The sequence below is a fragment of the Lissotriton vulgaris genome, chromosome 2_1, assembly GCF_964263255.1.
Source record: "Lissotriton vulgaris chromosome 2_1, aLisVul1.2, whole genome shotgun sequence".
Lineage (NCBI taxonomy): Eukaryota > Metazoa > Chordata > Amphibia > Caudata > Salamandridae > Lissotriton > Lissotriton vulgaris.
This window is the reverse complement of record NC_141687.1, coordinates 544,244,721-544,260,710: the sequence shown is the minus strand read 5'-3', so window position 1 is coordinate 544,260,710 and position 15,990 is coordinate 544,244,721. Positions and strand designations below refer to the sequence as shown.

Here is a 15,990-nt window from a genome sequence, read left to right as displayed (position 1 = left end):
TGCATTTGGGTGTTCACTGCTATGGCACAGAATGGGGTCAGTAGAACTCCATTCAGGGAATCTGCCGGGGCGGAGCACACTGATGAGTACAAGGTAAGAGTGAGAGGTAACCACTGAAGTGACGACTCCACTCCCGCCAATCTCACCCCACTACTGGTCTGCTTTTCAATGCTAAGGGGCAGACTGGAGGCGGAATTCGGCATTCTGACTTCTGGTTTCATTTGTTTGAGAAGTTTCGAAGAGCAAGGCGGTGTCTTGATGCTGAAGAAGACATCTTCATCTTTTGACAGCTCACCCGACATGTTAGTGAGTGGTATAGTTATTTGCTTTAAAAACAATCCTCTGCCTCCACTGAACGACCCAGTGCCTTTATCCTGTACTGCTAGTTCAGTATTGACTGCAGCAACAATAACACCACCAGGGGATTGATTTTGAACTGCTGCTGCAATCACATACGTAAAATTAGAAACATGCAGTCTCTCTGTTGATCTGTTTTCGTTTGCCAGCTGTGCTTGGAACTTACATTACTGATAAAAAAAATAGAGTTAAACTGCCCTTAATGTGAAATCTGAGCACAGATGGAAGTAACAAAAAAACAGAATAATATAAAGAGATGCATGTTTCCCATTTAATGTATGTGACTAGAGCAACAAACAAACAGCAGGTGATTGTGCTGTAATTGGGGCAGGGGCTTAACGCACTCCCCCCACCCAGCCGAAGCGGTGCGTGGGGGGCCATGGACTTCTGAATGAAGCAGGGGGCCCGACCAGAGAGTGGACTGAACATCTGAAGTGTAGAAGCACTTAAGCTGGGTCTAGTGGCCTTGTAGACTAATGTGCCCACTGTAGGGGCCTGGGTTTGACCTCATGGTCACAGGTACAAATCCTGGAGGGTCCACTTAACCTTTCACCCTTTTGAAGTCGAAAAAATTAGTACCATTACCTTAGGTAGCAAAAACATCTGTTATTAAGCACCAAAATGCCTATGGCTTAACGGGCGCTTTACAAATGCGCATATTATGTTATGTGAAGCTCGTCTCATATTAAATAATAAAAAATATGAAATTGATAAAAGCTACTTTCCTGTGGGCATATATTCTTTAAAGAAGGCATGCGCCAAACCCAACCAGAGTTTAATCTGTAAAGTCTACGACACATCCAAAATATGTACCTGGTTTATGCTCACTCCTGGGAAAGATAAGCTACTGTTCGTGATACCTTAATAAATATGTAAGTACAAGTCTGTCTTTATGTGAGCTGCACGACGTGTATTTCGATCGTACATTTGGTGAAGAACTGATAGTGGATGCAAACCAATGGATGTTAGAGCAATACGAGTGCAACACAAACTAGAGGGTGAAACATCTAGGCATGTAGTTTCTTATGCGACCGTAACTTCATCTGACTTCGAGAAAAATATTCACACCCAGAAAACAGAACGCTTGGCTGTAGCATGGGCATGTGAGCACTCCGATTCCTTTAAAATTGGAAAACCATTTGTGATAATAGATGACCATTAGGCTTTGGTAAAAATGTATGGCAATCCCAAAACAGAAATGCTACCATTCAAAGAAAGATGGGACTGAGATTAATGGACATTGATTTTGAGATTGCTCATAAACCTGGAAAATAATAATTTAATCCAGCCGGTTATTTGTCTAGAGTAGACAATTTATTGACAATGAACTTAGTCAAAAAATCTGTAGCAGAAGAATACATACATATTGTAATTAAATATGCTATTCAAGAGAAAATTTCAGAAAAGGAATTCGCAGACGCTACAATTTCTGATTGCACAATCCCAATGTAGCTAGTCTAAAGTCCACTGCAAGTTTTGGTGTTGTCAATAATAGCTATTTTCAAGACATAAAAATTACCTTGTGAGCCCTAAAATTGATTGCTGTGTTTTTAAATGTATGGATTACATTTAAATACAAAAGAGTATTACCAACAACCTTCTGGAAGCTGCTCACTCTTTCAAAATGCATACCTACGAGTGTTAGTAATTGACAGCACTGCCGAGTGTTACTCATAAAGTGCATGTTTCAAATATTTATAAAATGTGTTGTCTGATTGATGTGCCTTTTTAATTACATTAGTCATTGCTGCTTGTAAATTCCATTGATAACTGGAACTGCCAGCTGGACCCATGTCTTACGTGATATCTTCAGTTCTTCCTGGCTTTTAGCCAACAGTGCTCTGCAGTCTGTCCCTTGAAGTTTTGATTTTAGCATTTGAAGTATGGGATTGAAATTCCCAGGGTAGAAACAGGAATTGCTGTTTTATTTGATTACAATAAATAAAGTACAATAAAAAAATTACATTTATTTGTTGAGAGTAGCCAAGTAGTTGAAAGCCAATCTGAAAAGTTTGGATTTCAAGTGGTTCCTGAATTGAAGGCAGGGAGATTCTGCTTTTAGCTCCGATCTAGAGAGCTCCAAAGTTGCGAGCCGTGCGCCCCGGGATCTTCCTTCGTGCTTTAGCTCCTTGAATAGGCGTTGGCGGATCAGATGAGCTGAGACAGACCAAAGGTTCTTGAAGGTATGTAATGGGAAGCAAGTTTACGGAGATACTCTTGCCTTAGTTTTGCCGTTTCATGCCATAGGCATAATGAAGAGCATTTAGAAATGAATCCTGGATTCCACCGGAAGCCAGTGGTGAGCCCTCAGATCTGGCTCTGCATGGTCACACATGTTTAGGTACAAGCACAACCTGGTTGAATTGTTTTGCACTCTTTATAACCTGTCAATTACTTTTTGCAAAGTCCAGTGTACATCATGTTACAATAACCCAGATGAGCCATAACCAGGGTTAGTGTTAGCTCTATTCTGTGGTTGCTTTGGAGATAATTAAGGACCTTCCGAAGTTTGCCTGACAGATGCATTAAATTACTGGGTTATGTTGAAGTATAAATCAAAGATCATCCACATGTTTTTGTTGTTGTAAGGGCTTGGGCGGAAACCCTTTGTATGTAAGCCAATCCAAAGGGAGTGACTAAGGGCGAACCCTGATGGTGATTAAAACTTCAACTTTTGACCCCTTCAATTACATGCAGTTTTCCTTCCTCCATAGATGAATCTGATTGAGACCTTGCTATGAGTGGGTTTCTCCACTTTGTTTTCCACATGGATGTAAATCTGGAAACTTTCTGTTATAGTGACCAGATTTTGAAAGCCAAAAAACAGGACATTTGCCAAACTTGGCAATAAAACTACAATTTTACATCAGCACCGAAGGAGTTAAATTACAGTGCTTATCAACACAGTAAGAAAGAGGAGACACTAAGGAACTAAATTAAATAAAACTTTTAAACCAAGCCTCGTGTGTATTAATTAATTTGCCATCCTTTAAAAGCCGTTAGCTCGTCCTACCTTGGAAAACATAAAAATGTGCCTTCCCCTATTTACACTCGACCATTTCTCAATTCAAAGAAATTTGATTGATTTTACTTACAACCACACAATACATAAAAGGGCGGACAAAGTATTGTGTGTACATACCATCATTCATGTAACCAATACTAGAAAACAACAAGTGTTGGATGGACAGCATATTACAATTGGATAAACGCAAAGGGACACAAGTTATTGAATGAGCAACCATGCAAGCAGAAGCCTTAATGGCCGAGTACTTGAAGAGCTAGCATGTACACTGGATGAACTTGGCAGATCTGTGTCAGGACCATATACTCAGTTGTACGTTCCTCGGTAATGTTTCATTGGAGTACAAACTGAATGAGACCGGACGTTGCTGATAAACCAAATTCTAGCAATGGTCGAGTTATGAAAAGTACAAGGCCCACAGAATAATATTAGAAAGAAGAAAGGGAAAGCGGAGAGTGAAGAGGTACAGAAGAGGAAGAGAGAGGCTAGAGCTCGGTATGTATGTATGTATCAGGCATTTATATAGCGCAAAACTGTCACCCTATGGGTATCCTGGCGCTTGAACTTCAGAAGATATTACGGTTGAACAAGTCCACCATTACAGCGGGGGAACTAGATATCGCCCCTCGGGAATAGCCAGGTTTTCACCAGCTTTCTGAAGCCGATTAGCGTGTAGGACTGTCTAATAGACTGGGGAAGATCATTCCAGAGTTGCGACGCTACCACGCTAAAGGCTCTGCCACGCGTCCTGGCTCTCTTAAAGCTGATGGTCTTTACCAGGTTTGCATTGGAAGAGCGGAGCTGCCTTTCCGGATTGTACCAAGAAAATCTTTTTTTTTTTTTTTTTTTTTTTTTAAAACCTTTATTTGGAGATAAGCAAGGAAAAAGGAGTGCATACACGATACATACAGTCAGAAATGGCCATCACAGTGGTACGACATATTCAATAAAAGTCCCGTGTACAGAGTGACAAAGCAAATAGTACACATAGCAACATTTACATTCACATAGTATATAGGGGAATGATGATCCAGGTCGCACAGTCAGAGTGATGAGACGATACATTGTGGGCATGTTCTGTTGGCGAAAAAAGAAACAAAGGAAGAACAAAAATAAGGGCCAAGGCCTGACTGGGGCACGATCTCTATTGCCACAATCCGAATGACACACAAAGAGGCATATCCCCCCCAGGTTCGCAGAAAGAGGATGCAATGCAGCCCTCCCCCCAATACCCAAGGACCAACAGATGTAAGATGAAGTACCAGCACACTGTGTTGCCGTCAGCCAACCCCTACTCGGTCCTCGTGTTCAGAATCAGAGTCCTGCACAGCTCTAGTTAGGAGGTACACCTGAAGCGGGCTCCAGAAGTCCCTGGGTTTGCAGCTCACAGGCATTAATTCAGAATATACATTTTGTTGGTCCTGACAGTATATGAGGTCATTCAACCAATCCTGGAAGCGCGGCACCCTGCCACGACCCCAGCAGCAAGCAACCCTACGCTTAGCCAGAAGTAGGGCCACGTCGACAAATCTGCGATGAGAGGCAGGTACGTCCTTAGAATAACCCAGCACCATCACTACGGGATCAAACGGTACCCCATCTTCCGCCATAACCTGCAGGGCCACATGGACCTTAGACCAGTATTCGAGTACCCCCGCACAATTCCAAGCCAGATGCAGAAAGTCAGCACCTTCCGCTCTACACCTAACGCATCCGTCATCCTCCGCTAAATGAAACCGAAGTTTCCTCGCCGGGGTGTAATAGTACCTCTGGACAAATTTATAATGAATGATTTTCAAGCGACAGCTGGAAGAAACTTTGGCCGTGAGTTCGCAGCAATACTTCCATTGCTCGTCAGTAATAGGGGCTCTCAGCTCAGCAACCCACTGCTCACGCACCCGATTGGACGGGACAGAGCGCTGCCGGCGAATAGCACTGTATAATTTCGACACCAGGTGACGCCCATCTGAAACCAAAAGCACATGAAGGGGGAGGGTGACCTCCGGCTCCGAAGGGAAATCCGGCAACAATGCGCGCATGCCCTGCCGCAGACGAACATAATAAAACAGCTCCAAAGGGGAGCAGGCAGTAACTCCAAAGAAATGAGCCTGGGTACGGAAGGCACCTTCGTGAAACACGTCACCCCACGTGAGAATACCGAGCCGCCTACACATTCGTTGAAACCCTGTTTCCAACAACAGAGACAACTCAGGATGATAGGACAGAGGCAAGGCCGGCGAGTAAAGAAAGGAGACGCCCAGCAGTCGTGCTACCCGTTTCCAAGCATCCACCGTGCATGTCACCGTCGTTCGAGGCGTGTCCACATCCGACACATTGCCTAATACTAATCCCTCCAATGGGAGCGGATGGGCAACCCAATGTTCAGCCGCTATTTGGGGCATAAACGGCGTGGGGCGCATCCAGTGATAGGCGTAATGCGTCTGAGCGCTAAGATAATAAAGCTCAAATTCAGGGACGTCGAATCCCCCATCAGAATAGGGCAGTGTAAGGGTAGACCAAGCCACCCGCGGCTGTTTGCCCCCCAGAACAATCGTATGAGCTCAGAGCGAAGCCTGCAAAAAAAATAAGCACCAGGATAGTATGGGAGGTTTTGAAAGAGGTACAAAAAACGGGGCAAAACTACCATCTTGATAAGTGACGCCCGACCGGCCATGGAGAGAGGCAGGGACATCCATCTAGTGACGTCGTCCACCAATTTAGTGATAGCCACACCATAATTAAGCCTGATCGTTTCGTCTCTATCCAATGACACAACAATGCCGAGATACTCCAGCTCCGAATCGCACCATTCCAAAGGGTAATCAAGAGGAAACCAAGTCAGAGCCGCAGTAAGGGGGAAGAGTTGGGATTTCCGCCAGTTGATATGGACCCCGGAAACACCTCCAAAAGCAACCAGCTCCTGCAAGAGCGCATTAAGGTTGTTCACAGGATCTTTCACATAAAGCGTGACATCGTCAGCGTACAGAGAGATCCCGACCTGACGCTGAAGACATTGAAAGGCGCTTTGCTGGTGTAGCTGTCGAATCCTGCAAGCCAGAGGTTCAATGGCAATGGCAAATAGAAGGGGCGAGAGGGGGCACCCCTGACGAGTCCCCCTTGTGAGAGGGAACGGGGGGACAGCACCCCATTCACCACCACCCTCGCCATCGGATCAGTATATAACAGCTTAACCCACGAAATAAAGATCCGGGGAAAGCCCATCCGACAAAGTACATCAATAAGATAGCCCCACTCAACGGAATCGAACGCCTTAGTGGCATCAAGGAAGATGGCGGCAACCGGGATATCCGGAGCAATGGTTGAAATAAGGGAAAACAAGGTGCGGAGATTGTGGGAGGTAGCGCGACCAGGCACAAACCCCGACTGATCGGGCAGAACAATAACAGGCATGAGCTCAGCGAGTCTCACCGCCAGGACCTTGGCAAGTATTTTGACATCGCAGTTGAGCAATGAGAGGGGCCTATAGGAACCCACATCCAATGGATCTTTTCCCTGCTTGAGCAGCGACGTAATAGCGACCTCCCGCATGGAGCACGGCAGTCGCCCCTCCTCCAGTGACTCCTCAAAAACCTCGCGTAAAACGGGGGCCATAATGTCTACATAACACTTGTAGAATTCAGCAGGAAGGCCATCCAGACCGGTGGCCTTCCCATTATTCAAAGACATGATAGCATTCCTGACCTCCTCCACCTCCAGGGGCCTACCCAAGAACGCCCGATGATCATCCGACAACCAACAAAGTGCCAACTCATCAAGAAAACCGCCATATCGTGTCTCGTCAGTATGTTGCGTCGTGTAAAGGTGTGTGTAATGGTCAATAAAGGTACGCTGAATCTCCGCAGAGTCCCGACAGCGAGTACCATCCGGAAGAACCAATTCCAGCACATCTGACCCATGCCTTGGGCGTCTAGTAAGGGCAGCAAGGACCTTACCGGGCCGCTCCCCCTCACAGTATCTCCTAGCTGTCCAATATTTTCCTCTATGTTTAGCCTCCCTGGCGGCTTCTTCTTCGTACTCGGAGAGCTTGGTACGGAACTGGCTCGAAAGATCGGGATCCGAGTCAGCCTGCATTCTGCGTTCTAAGTCACGCAAGTCACCCTCCAAGCCCTCTAGGGTCGGAACAATCAGTTTAAGCACTCCACAACTTTTAGAAATAGTGACTCCCCGGATCGTAACCTTGAACGCCTCCCATATAACCTCGACACTGTCGACAGAACCCTTGTTTCTGGGGAAAAAGGCCTCCACCTCCTCGCCAAGCTCCTCCCTGAACACAGGGTCAAGCAAGGCAGTCGGAAAAAGGCGCCAAGGCGGGCGCGGCCTGTGCAGACCGGGGACAGATAAAACAACCTTCACCGGGCAGTGATCAGAATACGTACGAGCAAGATGTACGGCCTCCCGCACGCCAGCCACCAATCCTCTAGATAGAAACACATAGTCCAGTCTCGCCCATGAGCGCGCATGTGTAGTGTAATGAGTGCCCTCCTTAGTGGTAGGGTGAGAGTACCTCCAGCTGTCAATCAAACCAGCCTCCTCTACAATCCCCCGCAGTACTTCCCTAGCGTGCACAATATACTGAGGACTCCCGTCCGACCTGTCCAAACGAGCATGAAATGCAAAATTTAAATCCCCCCCCCACACAATGTAAGTGGCATCAACAGCAAGCACATGACCCCACAATGTAACAAAAAAGGTTGGCGTATCAACATTGGGAGCATAGCAATTAACAAACAGCACAGTGATCTGCCCCAGCCGCCCCCACAGTAGCACATAGCGCCCCTCAGGGTCCCCCAACGAGCCCAGTTCCTGAAATGCGAGCGTTCTTTTAACTAGGATAACAACCCCGCGGGCATAGGAGGAGTATGAAGCAAACATCCTGGCCGCAGCTCACCTCCCACCAAAACTGGGGGAAGGTCCGGGCCGCAGGTGCGTCTCCTGGAGGAGGGCAACATGAATAGCATGCCTGTCCAAATATTGGATCACATTGCGACATTTCCTGGCATCATTAAGACCCCGTACATTCCAGGACAAAATTGATATCTGATTTATAATGTCAGTCGACATTAGCCATTTTCAGGGCCCCACAGGACCCAATGAACAAGGGTGGAACGTCCAACTCCCAGCAGCAGCCAGCAGCAGGACACCAACCCAGGACGCAGCCGTTCCACCACACACACTCCACACAACTCCCCGCCATCTCCAAACCAAGCAACCAAAACCACAACAGCTCTCCCCCAACTGCTCCATACGTACAACAGGCACCCAGGAAACACATCGCGCAGCACGCAGCAAACCCAGTTCATTCGGCCCACAACACGCACACGCAACCCTCGTGCAGCGCGCTCACCACCACGCGGTCGCCAAAAATGGCGGCCGGTCTTCGCAGGCCCACAGCGGCCGAAGGCAAGGGCCCCAGGGCCACTTCCGCCCAGAATAAACACGGACCAGCCGATGCAGCAGGACCGGAGCCGCGCCTGCACACACAGACAGCAACAACATTCTGCACAAATACCCATGAGTCCCGGGCAAGCACGTGTCGTCAGAAGCATCCCCACCCCACCCACCTGATGACACCCCAACTATCAGGCCATACACCCCACCCCCCCCTGTTCCCCAACACACATCCAGTCAACCAACAAAGGACTAGAATCCAAACCAAAGGTACAAGTGGGGTACACCCTCTGGGGAACCCTCTAGAGGTGCACAACACCACTCCCACACACCACGCCAGTGATCGAGCCAACGAGTCCCAAATGGCCCAGGCGCAGCGCGGAGGGGGTGGGCGCCCAGAGCGCGAACCCATGTAGCACCATCCTGCGATTCCATACCGACCCCAAGACACGACACTCATACACGCAATTAAGGGCGAGATAAGGCCCCCGCCTCAAGAGAGGATGGCAGTTAGGCCTCAAGTGCTGGTACGGAAGTCAATGCAACAAACATACGTCATAATGTCTCAATACAACAACAAAAGGGAACAAAGTCACCCCCATCAGGCGACCTCCTCCTCAGCCGCCGAATGATCACCCTCAGGGTCTCGATCGCCCCCTCGATCTGCAGCCGCTCGATCGCGCTTGAGGCGCCTTGCAAAATCCTCAGCATGCTGTGGGTTAGTGAAAAAGTGTTGCTTAGCCTGGTGCGTCACTCTAAGCTTGGCAGGGTAAAGCAACGCGTAGCCAACTTGCAATTCCCGCAGTTTCTTTTTCACCCCCAGGAACTTGCGACGTTGGTCCTGTACCATAGGCGTGAAGTCGGGGTACATGGTGAAAGACACCCCATCAAAGGAAAGGGCCCGATTGGTGCGGGCAGCCTGGAGGGCAGCGTCCCGGTCACGATAGTTTAAAAGACACGCAATGATGGGGCGCGGTGCAGCCCCAGGGGCCGGCCTAGGCCCCAGTGACCGATGCGCTCTCTCGACAATAAACTGGGACGAGAAAACATTCGCTCCAATGGCGCCCATCAGAAGTCTCTCCACATAAGTCTCCATCTTGCCAACATTCGTTGATTCCGGCACACCTACAATACGTACGTTGTTGCGCCTACTCCTCGCCTCCAACTCCTCATTCTTAGCGGCAATTACCCGCAATATATTATCCATGCGCGCCAACTGGGTGGTGTGAGTGGCCGCCGTGTCGTCGTGGTCCGAGATGCGCTGTTCCGCCGTTGTCAGGCGTTCCTCGTGCACGTCTAGCTTCTGGACCACCGCATCCATGCGCGACGATATCTTGTCCACCTTGTCCACTATCGTGGCAAACCCCTGCCTCATCTCCTGCATCATCTGGTGAAAGTCCGGAGTTGGCGGTTGCGGCGCAGTATCAGCGACAGGCGGGGGGGGAGACCGCGATGTCCCAGCATCCTGGAGCAGACGCGTTCCCCTCCTAGCCGCCCCAGAGTCAAAGGACAGTTTAGATTGTTTAGTGTCCGGCTTCCCCATAATAAAGCGCTAGCAGCGCAGCGGGGCACACAGGTCAAAAAAGAGTTAGGCTGCAGGCCGGCCTAAGACCTCGGCCAACCGTCGAAACGCGGGGGCACGAGCAGGCATGTACGCCCCGCCACTCCCGGCGAAGAAAAATGGCCGTCTCCGCTCCCAGGCCAGGAGGGTCGTCCTCCAGGCGACCAGCCGATGTCACACTGTGTCTCCGTAAGCAATAGGTCCTGGGCAGGCAGATGTGAGAGCCGAGAAATCAGGTCAAGGACAGGGGAGCAGTCCGCAACATGCCCGGCCAGCAAGCAGGCCCGGTGGGTAGAGGCAGAGTAGGGCCTACACCCCACGTGCAGAGCCGCGAGCCAGCGTGAGTGGTGACGCCGGTCTGCGGAACACCAGACCTCCAAGGCGCAAGCCGGTGTAACTTGGAGTCCTCGTAACTTCAGTCAGCAACCTCCGAATGGACCAGGAGTTGGACCGTGGGTGGCCAGTCGGTATCCCAGTAGATCTATAGGGTCAGATCAGGACGCAGCGATGGTAATAAGGATCCCTAAGCGGATAATAGCTCCGGGCAGCAGGAGCCTCACGTCAGTGCGGCCATTCTGCAGTGCGCCCTCTAGCGCCCCCCTGTACCAAGAAAATCTTTCCTGTAAAGGAATAGGGCCCATGCCGTGTATCGCTTTGTACACAATGCATAGGGACTTGAAACGGATCCTCTCCTTGATGGGCAGACAATTTTATTTATTTATTTTATGTTCTTGTATAGCGCAAGAATCGACCCCTTACGAGGTATCTCCGCGCTTTGCTCGCAAGATGGAGTAGTTGCTATAGAACAGAGAATGTGGATGAACACTGATGAATGGGAATATTTAATCTTCCTGGAATAATACAGTTTTTAGTTTCTTCCTGAAAGAGGAGTGATTGTGGGTTAGTCTGAGGTCAGTAGGAAGATTGTTCCAGAGCTTGGGCCCTACCAAAGAGAATGCTCTGCCCCCTTGTCTGGTTTTTTTGACAAGAGGGGTTTTGAGTAGCAATTGATTGCTTGACCGCAAGGCTCTGTCAGGTTTATAGACAGGTAGCTTTTGGACCAGGGAGTCAGGACCTTTCCCGAACAAGCACTTGTGGACAATGCAACAGATCTTGAATTTGGTGCGTTGTCTTATTGGCAGCCAATGCAGTTCACGCAGCAGGGGTTTAGAGGGAGTTCTGGGGGGGGCATTCAGAACCAGTCTTGCTGCAGTGTTTTGGACTACTTGGAGGCGATTAATAGCACTCTCATTGGCTTGAATAAGGATGTTAATCTCTCAAGGCTGCAGTCGTGGAGGTCCTCCATTGCCTATTCAGGGTCAGTTTAGCTGCCATAGACTGGACTCTCTGTAATCTCTGTATGATGTTCTGCGGAGCTCCAAAGTACAGAGCATTACAGTAGTCCAGTCTACTGAGAATTACATTCTGTACCACGATGGAACGCATGTCCTTGGGCAGGAGCGGAAGGACCTGACGTAGCATTCGCAACAGCGTGAAGCATACGTTGGTCGTTTTGTTGACCTGGGATTCCATTTGCAGATTACCCTCCAGTTGTACCCCCAGGTTACGCACCATTTTGGCAGGGGTTAAGGGGTCATCCTCTGGGGTGAGCTTGAAGTCTGGCATTAGCAATTGGTGCACTCTGGAAGAAGGACAGAACAGCACCTCTATTTTCCCCCGTTAAATTGTAGAGAGTTCCGCCAGATCCATCCTGCTGTCTGGCGCATACACTTTTAAAACTTGTCCATCGATACCGCCCCTTTTCCTTTCAGGGAAAACACCAATTGGGTGTCGTCCGTGTAATTGACCAGGTCGATATCGAAGGACTTGATTAGGGAGAGAAGGGGACGCAGATAGATATTAAAAAGGATGGGACTGATCGTCGATCCCTGTGGAACCCCATGCTCCACTAGAGACTGGCTAGTCCCATAAGGGGGCAGTGACACTATCTGTTGCCTTCCAGTTAGGTAAGAACGTAACCATTTCAGAGCACATCCTTTTAACCCCATTGTTTTTAATCTCTCCAGCAGTACTGTATGGTTCACCGTGTCGAATACGGCAGACACATTTAAAATAAAATACCTAAAACATTATAATTATGTGAAAATAGATTCCTAAAATGATTGATAAAATACACGCAAAAACTAAAGTGTATTAAACATGATGCCATTTAAACAACCATCAATCAAAACGCAATGGAAATGAGTTAAAAAGATGAGAAATATAGGCTGTACTTGCTATGAAGCAAACAATGAAAACTGAACTCAGCGAACCGTGTAAATGTAAAAAAAAAAAATACACCCATACATCTCCCCATCTGAAAAAACAATTCAGGAGAGGAAGGAAAATAAATGGAAGTAGTCATATTCCAAACACCTTCTCTTTCCAAAACTGTTCAGATGATCTGCATAGCGTTGTAGGAACCATTGCACGTTTGCCTATAGTTTCCAAATTTTGCTCAGTAAAATTTATGTTTTTTGTTGCAGAAATATTAATTGTAACGCTTTTCTCAAAAGTAATTTTTGTTTTTTCTTGTTTGGTGTATTAGTTTTAAACATTACATCTGCGTACAACCGGGGAGTATATTTTTCATGTCAGATTGTTGCAAAAGGAAAAAGCATAAGTTCTTGAGATGTGTTCATTTTCACAATAACATCACCAGTGGATGGAGTGTGTTGATTCTCACTAATGTGGCATAGACTTCTACAAGTCTTAATACTAAAATCAAGACCTGCAATTAACATTAGTTAATGAGTGGGAAATGGAAGAGTCTAGTTTTGAAGGCATTAGAATGCCAAACTCAACAAAAAGACTGACGGTATCGAACTTTTTTAGTGGAGTACATTACTTTCCTCATTGTCTTCCCTGCACTTCTTGCCAGGGGCGGTCCTCCTCTAAGGCGAATGAATGTCCCCCTCCCCGCACCCTCCTGCTCTCAGAGCAGAACAGCAAAAATAAAATGATATTAACGTTCTTAGAAGCATTTTATTTTTTGTAGCTTCTGGGCTGTGTAGAGGTGGGTCAGAGCTGATGGCACAAGGGGAGGAGTGGTTTGCACACTCCCTAAGTGCACATGACTCTTTGGCCGGCCCTCTTGTGCCAACCAAACAGTCATGCGCACTTTGCATGTTACCTACCATGTGCATTACACAGCCTGGTGATGGACATGCAAAACCTCCCTGCCCCAGTCTGAGCGGTGAATCACTGTGCTCAGACCAATCACAATGCTGATTGGCCTTGGGGAGCCTGGGGGCTTGGTGCTTCCTGCTGCTGCGACACTGCAGGAAGAAGGAACAAGATGAAGGAGAGGCGGCAGCCAGCAGTCGGCAAAAAGGTAAGTGTTATTTTTTATCTCACCCACCCCCACTACCCCTACCCCTCCACCGCCATCTCCTGCCAGCCACTACTGGTCCTTGTCCAGTTTTATTTTTTTTTATTTATTTATTTCTATTTATCGAGGCCCTGGCAGCTGCTCATTGCTGCCAGTGAGTACACTTTTGCCCATGTGTTCGTGCGAGCAACTGACCCACACCCTCTGCTTTTAATTTTTTTAAAATTATTTGTGTGAGATCTAACAGCGCTGCACTGCAACTCCCAAAAATACAGAGTTTGCACCTCCAAAATCCCTTTCACTAACCCCATTTTGCAATGCTGAAAAGTTTTTCTGATTCTCAAAATGGAGGGGATCGGGCCCATACCAAATTCCAATTTGGAAGGGGCGTGCAGGGGCTTTCCATCCAAACTGTGAGTTTGTAGGGTTTTGGTCAATGGTTTGTGACCATAATCTACTCTCAAACTATTGATTAGTGACTGTTCGAGGCTGGACACTTACATGTAATCCAGATACAGGTCTTCCGCTGTTCGAGGTAATGGCGACTCTTTCTGGAATGCACAATGTATCCCCTCTTGTATGTGTGATAGGCAAGTGCCCACAAGAAGCTGCCACCTTCTCAATAAGAATAAGCCAATGGCATAAAATACGTCCTTGCTGTTGAAGACTACACAGGTTAGGAGCAAAGAAGGAGTCAGAAATCCAGGCAAGGAAGTCCCAAAAGTGAAGAGTCTGTATCAGCAAGTGGAGGGAGCGATGAAACAAATGAAGGTACATAGCTTCGATGCGACACATCCTCCAACCAGACTGAGGCCTTAAAATAGTAAAAGAAGAGGGAAAGGAAATGACATCAAACACGACATGACAGGTAACATAATGTCAGGAAGAAAAGAAGGGAGGAACAGTCATGATGAAAAGATAAGAGAGCAAAAACTTGAAGTGAACAACTTGGGGAATCACCTTAAAAAGGCAGCTTCAAATCCTCAGGCTGGTGATTGCTATTATGAAGCTGAAGCAAGAAGAGGCAGCGATCAGGATCAGGGAGCCCAAGAGGATACAGACCCAGGTGATAGACTCTCCCAGCCCGCCATTGTGGGATTCATACAGTATCTACTGAACCCCGGGAACTGCTGGACCCTGCAAAGCACCACGGTTCTCATGCACACACAGGCAGCAAGAAGCCACAGACGCAACAGTAGCTGACTTCCAAGTTGGGTAGGTAACTGATTCCCAAAGCGGAAGTAGTCCCATTTGGACTGCTTCTCTTTTGGGACACAGGCTAACAGCTTCAGAGGGATAAGGCAGTGGTCAAGAGGACAATTGCCTGCTCTCACTAAAGTTTTACAATATGGAAAACCTGTTTTTAGTAAAGCAGCCCCAATTCCTTGAACCACACACTCGGACTACAAGTTTCCCTTTTGGAACGTAGGGCCAGAGATGGTGATCTGCTGTCTTTTGCATGCCACAATCCCTATAATTGTAACAAATTACTATGGGGTTGGAAAATTGCGATCTGCCTAATGAATAATAATTAGGCAGGTCGTCTGTGATTCCTTGTTGTGAGGACCAGCCAATTTGTACATAGGTAAGTTTGCAAAATAGGATACTGGCTGCAAAGAGTCGGTGCGCAATTTGCAAGCAGAACATTAGTACTTCTGGCCCATAATCCCTTATTGGCGCTACACCTCGTAGTCCAATGTTCTTTAATCCTTTCCCTAAAGGTCAGGGCCTATTCAATGCCAGTGAAAAGTAGTATTTCTATCTTAAGCAGCGATTGGGCTTTACCTTACAGCGCACGAATGTCATTTCCATCGAGTGGCCCTAGAAAACTTGTTACAAATCTGCAGAAGTGCTTAAGCCTGCCCCTAGTCTTGATTATTGTACCAACACCATATGTCTCTGGTCAATTAAACATGTTTCACCTGCACAACACTTGAACTGTGCCAGTAAAATTGATTGTAGTCAATATACATCTTAAAAGGGTCTTACCTGCTTACCATGCTTGGTTGTGGCATGGTATTTCCCGTTATTCTTCGAGTGTTTTTCTTATCATTGGAGTTTGGCTAAGTACTCCATTTCATTCACTTTTTTTTCAACTTACTTTTACTTTGGGAGCAAGCGTGTTTGGCAGCTTCATGTGATTAGTGCTGCTTCCTTTGAACTTTTCCTCTTCCTTTTATGGCACTATGGTGTCAGAAACATATTTGCACAGACAGAATGCTTTTTTTTACTTTTCACACCTTAAGCAGAAAAATTAACCATATAAAATAAATGAAAACCGTAAGAGAAGTGGTTTTGTTTTACACC

General features: G+C 47.4%; 1 protein-coding gene across 1 annotated transcript in view; it reads left to right on the top strand.

Annotated features, from left to right (window-relative positions):
• Nucleotides 1-15,990, top strand: part of ITGB2 (integrin subunit beta 2) — a 466,167-nt gene that overhangs the window by 221,542 nt on the left and 228,635 nt on the right. The gene's annotated exons all lie outside the window — the stretch shown is intronic.